The sequence below is a fragment of the Babylonia areolata genome, chromosome 1 (genome assembly GCF_041734735.1).
Source record: "Babylonia areolata isolate BAREFJ2019XMU chromosome 1, ASM4173473v1, whole genome shotgun sequence".
Classification (NCBI taxonomy): Eukaryota; Metazoa; Mollusca; class Gastropoda; order Neogastropoda; family Buccinidae; genus Babylonia; species Babylonia areolata.
Genome location: NC_134876.1, coordinates 37,471,564 through 37,483,790, shown reverse-complemented (window position 1 = coordinate 37,483,790; position 12,227 = coordinate 37,471,564). Strand labels below are relative to the sequence as shown.

General features: G+C 42.1%; 1 protein-coding gene across 1 annotated transcript in view; it reads right to left on the bottom strand.

Moving 5' to 3' along the window:
• Positions 1-7,805, bottom strand: part of LOC143282576 (monocarboxylate transporter 9-like) — a 53,069-nt gene extending 45,264 nt beyond the window's left edge. The window contains exon 1 of the mRNA XM_076588267.1: positions 7,435-7,805. The gene's annotated coding sequence lies outside the window, so the exon portion shown is untranslated. The remainder of the gene's footprint in view (positions 1-7,434) is intronic.
• Between the last annotated feature and the right edge of the window lie 4,422 nt (positions 7,806-12,227).

Sequence of the window (12,227 nt, the reverse complement as noted above, 5' to 3'; positions counted from 1 at the left end):
GTCTGAAACAGTTGGGTTTGTTTTGTTGTTTTTTTGTTGTTGTTTTTTAAATGATTTCCTACTTCTTTCTAAGCCAAAGGTAAAAGAGGTGTCATCTGCAAACTGGCATATTTTGAATTCAGTATCTAAAATGTGTATACCTCTAATTTCGGTATATTATCTTATATGCAAGAATTTTTGTGCAATGAATACATAAATATGGCAATACTAGGTCCGTTTGATGACATCCTCTTTCAACACAGATACTTGAGGATGCTCCCCCATTCACAACTACATATGATTTTATATTCTTATAAAAGGTAAATATCCATCTTTGTATTCCAGCCCCAAATCCAAATGCTTGAAAAGCTTTATAATACATGATGTCCAGTCGACAGAATCAAATGCTTTTTCAAAGTCAACTGAGATCAATAATCTTGGCAAGTTTTTTACTTCAAGGTAATAATAATATCAAACATTGTTCTAGTTAAACTGTCCCCTATACCAATCCTGACTGGTCTTCAAGAATTAAATTAGGGAATACCCTTTTTATTCTGTTTGCTATACAGGCTAATCCTATTTTATAAAATAACATCTAAGAGTGAAACACTTCTGATGCTTCCTTTAAGGTAGCGCTAGGCGTAGATTTGGGGGTATTTTTGTTTCTCAACTTCTATTTAATGTATCACTCTGAAATTTGGCACAAAGAGAGAAGACATCAAAGGTATGCCACACACCAATTTTTAAGTAAACAGCTTGCCTAGAATTAAAGTTATGAATATTTTTAATGTTCTGAAGGGTAGCTCCATTTCGCAGACTAGATCTCATAGAAGCTGCCTCTCTGAGAAGTGTCTGATATAACAGAGTTTCACTTCAGTGACCAGAGAGTGCAATTAACACATGAAAGCTTTGGTAAAAAATTTATAATGTTCACTCACCACTCAATCAAAAAGGGTGTTTTTTCAGTCGCAATGACAGTTCACATCTCACATATGTAGCAAGTAAAGTAATTGAGATAGAATGTCCCTGATAGTCTTATTGCACTCAGCAGCCATTTTTACATTAGTACACAAAATTTGGTGTCATTATGCTGATGGGAAGTGTGTGTGTTTCGTTGCACAAATATGCAAGTCCACGAAAAATGAACGTTTTGAGAAAATTGCATTTAAAGTTTGGTCTTGTCTCTCCTAGTAGACCAAGGCACAAAACAGGTAAATTTATACACAAATATTTTTTTTTCAGGTGTCTGTTCATAACATAAAAAGAAAACAAAAACAAAAAACAAAAAAGAAAGCTGTTTTGGTGTTCAGAACAGTCCTGCCCCATACAACTCTCCTCCTCGTTCACACCGCTCTTGATGTTCTCGATGCCGGATTGTCTCAATTTTTTGCCTCCTTCCTTTCTCTTTTCCTGATGTTTTTCTTGCTGCTGACTGCACTCTGGAAAAAAAAAATTGGTATGTGTTTGTGTATACATGTATGGGAGAAGAAGAGAAAGGTGAGAGAGAGAGAGAGAGAGAGAGAGAGAGAATGTGTGTGAGAGTGACTTTTTTTTTTTTGAGGGGGGTGGGGGGGGGGGGGCATGTACACACACACACACACACTATAAACATCCACACACTCCATCACACATGTAAATCACAGGAGAGGGAGAGAGAGAGAGAATGACTGTGCATGTGTGAGAAACTGACTTCACATACACACACACAACTTCAACATCCAAACACTCCATCACACATGTAAACCAAGAGAGGGAAGGTGAGAGAGAGAGAGGCAGATAAAGAGACAGAGGGTGGGGGAGGATGTCAGATAAACAAACTTACCGATTCATTGCATGACAGGCAGTGGAGTTTAGATGTCTTGTTTCGGTTTCCAAGGGGGGTGGGGGGGGGTTAGTGCTTGCCTTTGTCTGCAAAGTGCTGACTTGCTGAGCACTTTTCCCACCTCTCCGCCGCTTCCTAAACTTGTGGAGGGCCCTAACTTTAATTTTTCTTTCCTTTGTCATTCTTATCTTTTCAAAGATTGCTAAAATAATCCAAAATTTATAGTTGTTGATCGATCTGAATAGACACAGATAGCAGACGCTTTGCAAACAGGAAGTCGTTTGAGAGCCAATGATAAAGCTCAGATCGGCCACGTGACCGAACCGGCCAATCACTTCACCAACAACAAGCAAGCCAGTGACCCACTTTTAGGCCCTGGCAGGCTGGCTGTGTAGGAATTTTCCTATGCTAATTAGGCTCATGGTGAAGGCCGTTTCTTCCTCTCTAGTTCAGTAGGTCACAAGCCTTGCTTCATGGCGTCGTAGCAACGGTAGGCGCGATTGAAAATGGGCAATTTTTGGATGCATTCGATCTTTTTTTCACAACTTTCTCTCACACCCACTCACAAAAACAGCTAAAAACACACACTTTGAGTAATAATTCAAACAAAACACACACATGTAAGGCTTTATGAAACATTATTCTTGCAAAATTCACAACAAACACAAAACACATTTTTTAATGATTTTTGGTCAAAATTCTACCCCTAGTGCTACCTTAATGTAATCGAGCCGTCAAGTTTATCTGATTCTTTTTTCGACAGTTTGGGTAAACTTGTAAAAAATAAAATTATCAATTTCTAAGCTTTCAATGTTTCTTTTGGAATATAGCCTTTCATACATTATTTTTCCCTCCTAAAAATGTCTTCCATTTCAGTTAGTGTAACATTATCATTTGTGACCAATTTTTACATTTGATTGCTCACAATGTTCTTTTTTTCTTAAGAGCAAAAATATCCTGTTACCTTCTCTCCCTGTGAGGCCCAACAAGCCCAGGATCTTTAAACTATTTCATCCATCTTTAGTTTTCTTAGTTTATTCAGTTCTTCCTTTTCCTCTATCAGGACTACTGTGTCGGTTTCATTCAGAGATGGTTTTCATTCCAGAATATCATTATTATTGTTATCACCATTGCTTCCAGTTGTATTCTGTTTGTTTTTATTTTGGACATCATTCTGTGGCGGTGGATATAGACATTTTTGTAGTATGAAAATTATCATCTACACTTTCAAATGCCTGAGAGTAATTTGCATTCAAATCAATTAAGAAACAAGCCCAGATTCAGAATCCACATTCATTTTTCTTTACAAAAAAATCACTTTCTTTATCTCCAATAGTTCATGTGCTAATCATATATATATATATATATATATATATATATATATATATTCCCCCCGCCCCCCTCCCCCCGCTTTTAATCACCCCTGAATCCTCATAATACCCCGACAAGGGGAGAGCACTGTTTCACAAAATTCTCTGGCACTGAACATGTTAAAACATTATTTTGAATTATTCAATTAATCTTTTCAGTGCCATGGCATTATTTTGGCTTGTGCTTCCTATTTGCCAGGTGGTTTTTGATTGTGGAGTATAATTATCAACAAAACATTATAGCACACAAACTACTGCAAGAAGTATACATGGCACATACTTTTACTAGAGGAAAATGAACAGACTATCAAACTATGAGTATGACAGAGGTTAAATTTAACACACTGGTTAACAATGACCGAGCTATAAATATTAAATAAACAAATTTCACATACTTTCTGAATATATGTTATACATTGTTAGAAAACTTTCAAGTTCAAAAATAATGGAAACGAATCTAGAAATTAAATGAAAACTAAAATCTGCTATGTGCCATCATACCTCACGTACATGTATAAAGTCATGAATTGTAATCCAAACTTCTGCTATTCTACATATTCAGCCCAGCATTCACTCAGTTCCTTTTATTTTATTTATCTTTTTTTTTTTTTTTTAAGTTTTTGTTTTTTTCCAAGAGAAATAGAAAATCCACCTCCCCTTGCACCCCCCCCCCTTCTAAAATCAACTCCTTCAAACAATGCCTGTTTGTGCCATGCCCACTCACTTCATACATTCAGAGAATGTCAAAGAGCTTAACAGGGACCCTTTACCTACAGTGCAGGGGGAAGAGCACTGTTTATAATTTCGCCAGGAAACAATAGCTGTTTGATAATGTGAGCATGCTTTTCTAACCACACTGGACATGTAATTCACAATTTACATGAAATTGTTCACCTCCTTCAACATTTCCTCTCTCCCATCCAGCCCTGCATAAGTAGGTGGTTTGTCCTTGAGTTCAACTTTGAGTCAGCCCCAGAGCAATACTTGACCTCCTACTCCATTTTCGCTTCTTTGTTGGCTACCATTAGCTCTTCAACTACCCCCACCCCCCTTACCCTCCTCCCTAAAAATCATCATTCTAAATTTCAATTTTGTCAAGCAACAAAATTTTTCCTCACCTAGCACTAAATTCACTGCTTTTGATGACTTGCAAAGCTTCTGCAATATCTTGGGTGGCAACATCTCAAATATTTTGCTGTTTCAGCCCACAAGGGCCAGGTTGTGGCTCATTGTCTGCCATTTTGAAAGCAGCATCTAAATTTCCATGGGTGGTACTGACAATAGCATCCAGTAATTACTATGCAGAGTGTGACTGTCAGTCATTCCCAATGGATAATGAAAGTAGAAATGTAAAGCTTTCTTACTGGTGGCTATTGAGAAACATCAACCTTAAAATAGAACTGTGAAAAATCCTGATATGATGTATGTCCTGGAGCAAATGGTGATGCATATTTGCAGACATATGTGTATGTCTCAGTACACTTATAGTTATGAGGTTAAAGGATGCCACAAAACTGGATTCTCTACAGCTTGCTTACTTCTAGACTTTCTGTCATTTACAGAATCAGAATATTTGTATTTGTGTTTGAAGTTTCTAGACAAGGTTAACAGTAGAAAAAAAGTAGATGGTGATTTCTTTCTTTCAATTCCAACACTCTTAAAATCTTGGGCCTGGTTCTGCATCATATTATGGGAGCTGCTGACTAAAGTGGAAAAAGATCAGGAGTAAACTGATAAAACATACAATCATAGTCCCTCAGAAAGACTAAAAAGATTTTGTTCACAGCTGTCTATCTTCAACTTTTTAGTCACGAATTTGTCTCTAATACAAAACCACCATGGTACAGCACAAATAGTACATCAAGAAATTCTTGAAGTTGTCAAAAATGGATGATGAACTTGTCATCAACACTGCACCTAGTCAGTCTTTGCCTTTTCCTTGTTCTGAGAATAATGATTGGAAGAAAAAGGCTTCAGGCGTTTTCCTTTATCTTAAACCAGTAGTGAACAAAATATTCCCCTTCAGAATGCATTATTTGAGACAGTGGATGAGAAGGCTCAACACATTTGAGCCACATCTATGTTTTTAACCCGTTATATGCCAATAAGAACCAGTAGTGAACAAAATATTCCCCTTCAGAATGCATTATTTGAGACGGTGGATGAGAAGGCTCAACACATTTGAGTCACATTTATGTCTTTAACCTGTTATGTGCCAATAAGACATCAGCTGTTATCCTAGACGATGTGATTCCCCAATACCAGTGCCCTGCATCTGTTCAGCTTTTTCCTTCATCTGAGTTTAGGTCAATGAACAAAGAAATACTGAACAGTTAGCTCGATATGTATAAAAATACTTTTCAATTCTAAATATGAATTCATCAGGAGGAAGAACCCTTTATCTCTTATTTTGAATTACTAACTGGAGCACATGGACAACCCTTGAAAAGGTCATTTACCTCATATAAAAAAAAAAAAGGCATCATAAACTTTGTCCAGCAAAGGTAGTGCTCCCTGTCAGCAAATTTACACAAATTTGCGAGCTGTGAAAATTATTATGAATACAAATAATGAAGGAGATGGATCAACTGTTTGATGACTGGTCAGAACATAAAAGTGATTATGACAGTGATGAAACTGACAACAAAACTCATCACTAATTCAGTCATGCCATCCAAACAGAAGGCATACTTGAGCAACTGACAGTAACTGACAGTGCGAGGGACAGAGCACAGTGCACACAGTGCCGGAAAAGTGTGGAGGAAGGAGGGAGAGGAGTGGTTTAAGGCGGAAGATGGTAGGCCAGTCAGAGGGCATCGAAGGAGCTGTGACATAGAGATAATTAATGGACATCAGTGAACTGTTCCTTTCAGTTTCACTGAATAAGCCTGTGATCATGATTTCATGAAATCCAGGATTGAAAGTGCAAAGAAAAAAAGGAAATATGTGCTTTCAGTTTTTCATGCTTTTTGTCACTGATCTGATGACTGACTTGTTTGTAGAGCAAAGAAAAGGAAATATGTGCTTTCAGTTTTTCATGCTTTTTCAGGTTTTGTCACTGATATGATGACTGACTTGTTTGTAGAGAGGCAAACCAGCATGCAGAAAAGACACTTTAGTTATTCCACTTGCAACCTGGAGAGTGCATGTTTTATGAAAAAGCTTTGCCTCTGTATGGAGGTGAAAATGTACTTTTTTTTGTTGCAGAAAAAATACCTTTTGTTTGAAATGCCTGAATAGTTATCTGCAATCATAGTAACTGAGGAAAAAGCCCAGATTCAGAATCCTCATTTCCTTTCCTTCTCAAAAACACTTGTTTTCTTTCTGTATCCCTTATAGTTTTTGTGCTGGAATTCTTTTTACATTACCCCTGAATCTTAAAAATTACCTGGCAAGAAGGGAAAAACTGTAAGCAAATTTGAAATTATCTAGCACTGAATGGATCAATAATCATTCATTATCTCATAATAAACTTTTCACACAGCACATGGCACATGGTAAGATAAAGAAGTCAAACTATCTTATTTAGTGCAGCATTTTTACCTCCTTCATATGCATCTTCTTTAATGATTGTTCATTATAAATTAATAATAATTTTGATACAATTTTTAGCTATTTAGTGGTCTAAATAATTTCATTCAGTGCATTATTTCCTTTCCACAAAAGACTTTAAATTTAGTGAGCTTCAAACGTAAAGGGGGGGGGGGGAAATTGCACAGTTCCATTATTTAGGTTCAACTTTATTTTTTATTTCCCTGTTTTCTGTTATTCACTTGTTAGGCTAACTAGCCAGCTTTTTCAAGGACTCCACTATCTGGTGCACATGATAAATAGTACTGAGAAGTACTTGAGAAGCCATACGAAATTTGACGATGAAATATACACAAGGTGTTTTATAAACGGTGGCACATAAACAGTTCGTCTGGTTATTCAAAGGTTTAATAACCTTCAAGTTCCAGACGTTGATACTGTCGATTACCAACTTCACGAATCGTCATTGCCGGCGTGACGCGCTGCGACTTTCTTTTACACATCCCTGAGCAATGCAATATTGCATAAAATTTAAATAACTTCACCTCTCATGCTGCATAATTTTGATTTCTATTTTTGTTGCATCTGGACAAAAAATATCGTGAACACGAATTAGTGAAACAGCACAAGAGTTTTTCTGCAGCACGCGACTGGCCTACTTTCACAGTCCAGTGTTGGTGTTAGTCAGCTGATCGTTTTATGAGCTTGCGAAAGTCAGTTCTTCACACTTACCCCATATCCTCGAAATAATACGCTTGATTGTCAGAATACCAGAGGAGGAGGAGGCTCTTCAAACATTGTAGAAATTGTCAACGAAATTGTTTTTGCAAGAAGCTTCGACAACTGCGATGTGAGCCGACCGTTCGATTTTCTGTCTCTGCCTGAATTCTTAAACGGCATGAAAGTGGAGCGTTTTTGGGAACTGCACCATATGATGAATCTCTCTCTCCGAACACTGTTTCTCTCAACGGCTCTCACTAGCCAAGTATACAATACTGATTCCGGACCCAATGAGTATCGATTTTTAACGATTTATCATTGTTGAAACTGCAGCAGGATGCAGGTTGAAGAAGTCACTGAACAAAGGAGGCAGGCATGTATCGCAGCTATCCGGCGCACCACAGTGACTGACGATTGTAAATACCACTCACATTTGCGTGTTTGTTCAAGACATTTCCGTGGATATAACACAATGTTGTTAGCAACGAAATAAAGTGAATTCTCAAGTTCCCAAATAGGCTAGTTGTCATTACACGTGTTGAAGCTTTGGCATACACAAGCTTTTCCAGTGAATTCTGTCCCGCGTTCAGAAGAAGACTCACAATCTGTTGGCCTATCATATGGAATTGGCCACACACACAAAAAAAAACAACAACAAAATTTTATCCAACAATTTAAAAAAAAAATGACTTATTTCATTTATCTGTGTCTGTTAGCTTCACTGATCAGTCTCAACCTGTGTCTGTTACTGTTGCTGTTACATCAGTCTTGACCTATGTCTGTTACTGTTAGTTTCATGAGTCTCGACCTGTGTCTGTAGCTCGTTTCATCAGTCATGACCTCAGTTCCCTTCTGATGAAAAAAGGAGAGATAATTAATGCGGGCCTCAGTGGTTGTTGCTTTTCACTTTCAGTGTCATTGTAGATCTTGCGCAGGAAATTTGGAGCACGCAGCTTAACGGTTAAAAAAAAACACACACACAAAAAAACACCTTAAACAAGACCTGTCTTCAGATCCGGTGTATAAGGTGAACATCAAACTGGATGTGCACACACACACGCACGCACACACACACACACACACACACACACACACACACACACACACACACACTGATGTGCGTGCACAGAGTGACACTTGCACAAATACTGCATATAATATACATATATTCTGATACACAGGTCAGGTCAGCGGCATAGCCCTTGCTACTGGTACCATATAACCCAGTACTACCTGCCGCATGTGAAGTCTCCCAACGATGGACCAGGCGGAGGAGGAAACTTTCCCAACGGCTGTGAAGGCGGAAGAGGATGACCACAGGGCAGGGGGAGCTCTTATCCTTGGTTGGAAGTCCTCCTAGGAGACGGAACTCCGAAGAAAAAACCTACACCTGCCGAGGCCGTTCTACACGTGACAGTATCTGCACCTGTGGGACTCTGAGCGTCGGTAGTCGAGAGAGTGGGGAAGAGAGTGCACAACCCTTCACTAAAAAATAGTCACTTGTGCTGGTAAGGCAACCAGGCTAATGTCGGAACGTCGAGCTAGCCCTTCAACACCCAGCTTTCCCAAGCCCTGCGGTGATGGAGAAGTGGTAACGGGGACAGGCAGAGGATGCTGCTGGCAGTTCCTTGTCACGACTCTGTATGAAGGTGGCTGTGAGGTGATGGTCGTCCGCCGTAGACTGGGGAAGATGCGGCGCCCGTATTCTCCCACAGTGTCAGAGCAGCCCTTTTTAGGGACAGCACTGCTCTCCCCACATAGGGAAGGGGAGATAAAAGGATCTCTTAACAAAGCCTACCTCACCTAGTACCTAGTAGGGAACCGCACCTACTTGGACATCCAACATTAGTGGTCAAAAACAACAGAAGAAAAGAACCAGGAGTCATGCCCTGACTCTGGGTGCCTGGAATGGTCTCACCCTTTTAGACAGAGATGACAGACCAGAAAGGCGCGCAGCGCTCATTGCTAGAATGCTTGATCGCTACCAGGTGGACATAGCAGCCCTGAGCGAAACCAGGTTTGCCAGTGAAGCCCAGCTGGAGGAAGTTGGAGGGGGCTACACCTTCTACTGCATTGGGAAGCCAGATGGCACCCCAAGAACCTCAGGCGTGGGCTTTGCCATACGAACCAAACTTGCATGACAGCTTGACAGCCTTCCACATGGGATAAACGATAGGCTGATGACCCTGCGTCTGAAGCTGTCCGAGGATCGCTTCTCCACAGACATTGGTTACAATGCCCCGACGATGACCAACCCTGATGACATCAAAGAAGCTTTCTATGAGGAGCTCAGCAGCACCATTTCAGCGGTAGACAGAAAGGACAGGCTGATCATCCTTGGGGATTTCAATGCCTGCGTCGGCGTGGACTTCTCCTCGTGGCCAAAAGTCCAAGGACAGCACGGCACTGGCAAGTACAACTCCAACAGACTGCTTTTGCTGTCGCTCTGCATGCGGCATGGACTGACCATCACCAACACCCTCTTCCAACAAGCGGACAAGTACAAGAACACATGGATGCACCCCCACTCTAAGCAATGGCACATGCTGGACTATGTGATTGTCCGGCAGAGGGACTGAGGTGATGTTTCCATTACACGCTACATGAGAGGAGCAGTCTGTTGGTCGGACCATCGCCTGGTGTGCAGCAAGATGAACATCAGACTTGCACGCAAGCTCTAACCAGCCAGGCAGAAACCCCCGAGGAAGCTGAACATCCACCGCCTCCCTATCACCAAGGACGTGCTGCAGCAGTAAATCCAAGCAGCTCTCCAAGAAATTCCTGCATCAACTAATGTAGAAGAGGTATGGAGCACCTTTAGAGATGCTGTGTACACAGCAGCAGCTGACACACTTGGCTTTGTACAGAGAAGCCACAAAGACTGGTTTGACGAGAACGACTCTGGAATCTCCGAGCTCCTGGACAGACTAGTGGCATATACGGCATCAGGATCACATTTCCGATAAAGACTGCCAGAGGAAGAAGGACCAGTTCTTGCAAACCAGGCAACTCGTACAGAAGAGGTTACGTGAGATGAGGAACACCTGGTGGGAGAGCAAGTCTGAAGAGTTTCAGTCCGCTGCTGATGCTCACGACATGAAGACCTTCCATGATGGTCTCTGAGCTGTGTATAGGCCGAGAGTCACAGGATCAACCCCTGTCCGAGCCTTGGACCAGACCACCCTCCTGACAGACAAGAAAGACATCCTTGCCCGCTGGGCAGAGCACTTCAAGACCATCCTCAACAGGGACGTCCTTATCTGACGAAGTAATTGCAGCCCTCCCACAGCTACCAGTCAATGACTCGCTAGCTGCCCCTCCCACCAAGGCTGAGACCCGGAAGGTCCTGAAGCTGACAAAGTCAGGAAAAGCACCATGAGCGGATGGAATCCAGGCTGACATCTACAAATATGGAGGTGAGGTGCTGACAGACAAGCTGACCGCCCTGTTCCAGTCTATCTGGGAGAGAGGGGAGGTCCTCCAGGATTTCAAGGATGCTTCAACTGTCCACATTTACAAACGGAAGGGAGACAAAACATCCTGTGATAACCAACGTGGGATCTCTCTCCTCTGCATCACTGGCAAGATCTTCACCCTCATCATACTAAACAGACTGGTTGACCATGTCTCCAACACAGTCATCCCTGAAGCATAGTGTGGCTGCCGCTCAGGCAGGGGAACATGTGACATGGTGTTTGCCATATGCCAGATGCAAGAGAAGTGCCGTGAGCAGAACACGGAGCTCCACATGGTCTTTGTAGACCGGACTAAGGCCTTCGACACGGTGAACCGCCGTGGTCTGTGGAAGATCCTCCTAAAGTTCAGCTGCCCAGAGAGCCTAATCCAGCTGATTGCGTCATTCCATGATGGTATGCAGGCGACATTACAGGAAAATACTGACATGTCGGATCCATTCCCTGTGGTAAATGGAGTGAAGCAGGGCACCCACACTGTTCTCTGTTCTCTTCTCTGCCATGCTGATTGACGCCTTCCAAGACTATGACCAGGGCATCTACATCCAGTTTCGCAAAGATGGCAAACTTTTCAACTTGCGGCGACTCCACGCATGGTCCAGGGTGTTTGAGGCACTGTTGGGAGAGTTCCTCTTCGCTGATGACTGTGTGCTTGCTGCACACACCCATGAGGACATGCAGTTCATTATGGACAGGTTTTCAACCTCCCGCAGACGCTTTGGACTCACCATTAGCCTCAGCAAGACCAAGTCCATGTATCAACCAGCTAGCTCACAGAACGCCAGTGCCTACCCCCCCCCCCCCCGTAATCAAGATCGATGACACAGAGATCACGTCAGTCAACAAGTTTTGCTACCTGGGCAGCACCCTATGCAGCAACGGAGCCTTTGATGCAGAAGTGACGCTGCGCATCGCCAAGGCCAGCTCTGCCTTTGGCAGACTCAACAACAGGCTGTGGAACAACAAAGGCATCAGGCTCAGCACCAAGATGAAAACCTACAGAGCTGTTGTGCTGACCACCTTGTTGTACTGCTGTGAAATATGGACGACGTATCGCCGTCACATTCAACAACTTGAGCAGTTTCACCAGAGATGCCTACGAAAGATCCTCAGCATAAAGTGGCAAGATAGTCTGCAACCTCCAGGTCCTAGAGAGGAGCGGCCTGCCCAGCATTGAAAGCCTGCTGATCCAGTGCCAGTTATGCTGGACAGGACACGTTGTCAGCATGACAGATAGCAGGATTCCGAAGATGCTGTTGTATGGCCAGCTGAAGGAAGGCCACCGCGAACTTGGAAGACCCTGCAAGCACTTCAAGGACACCTTGAAGACAA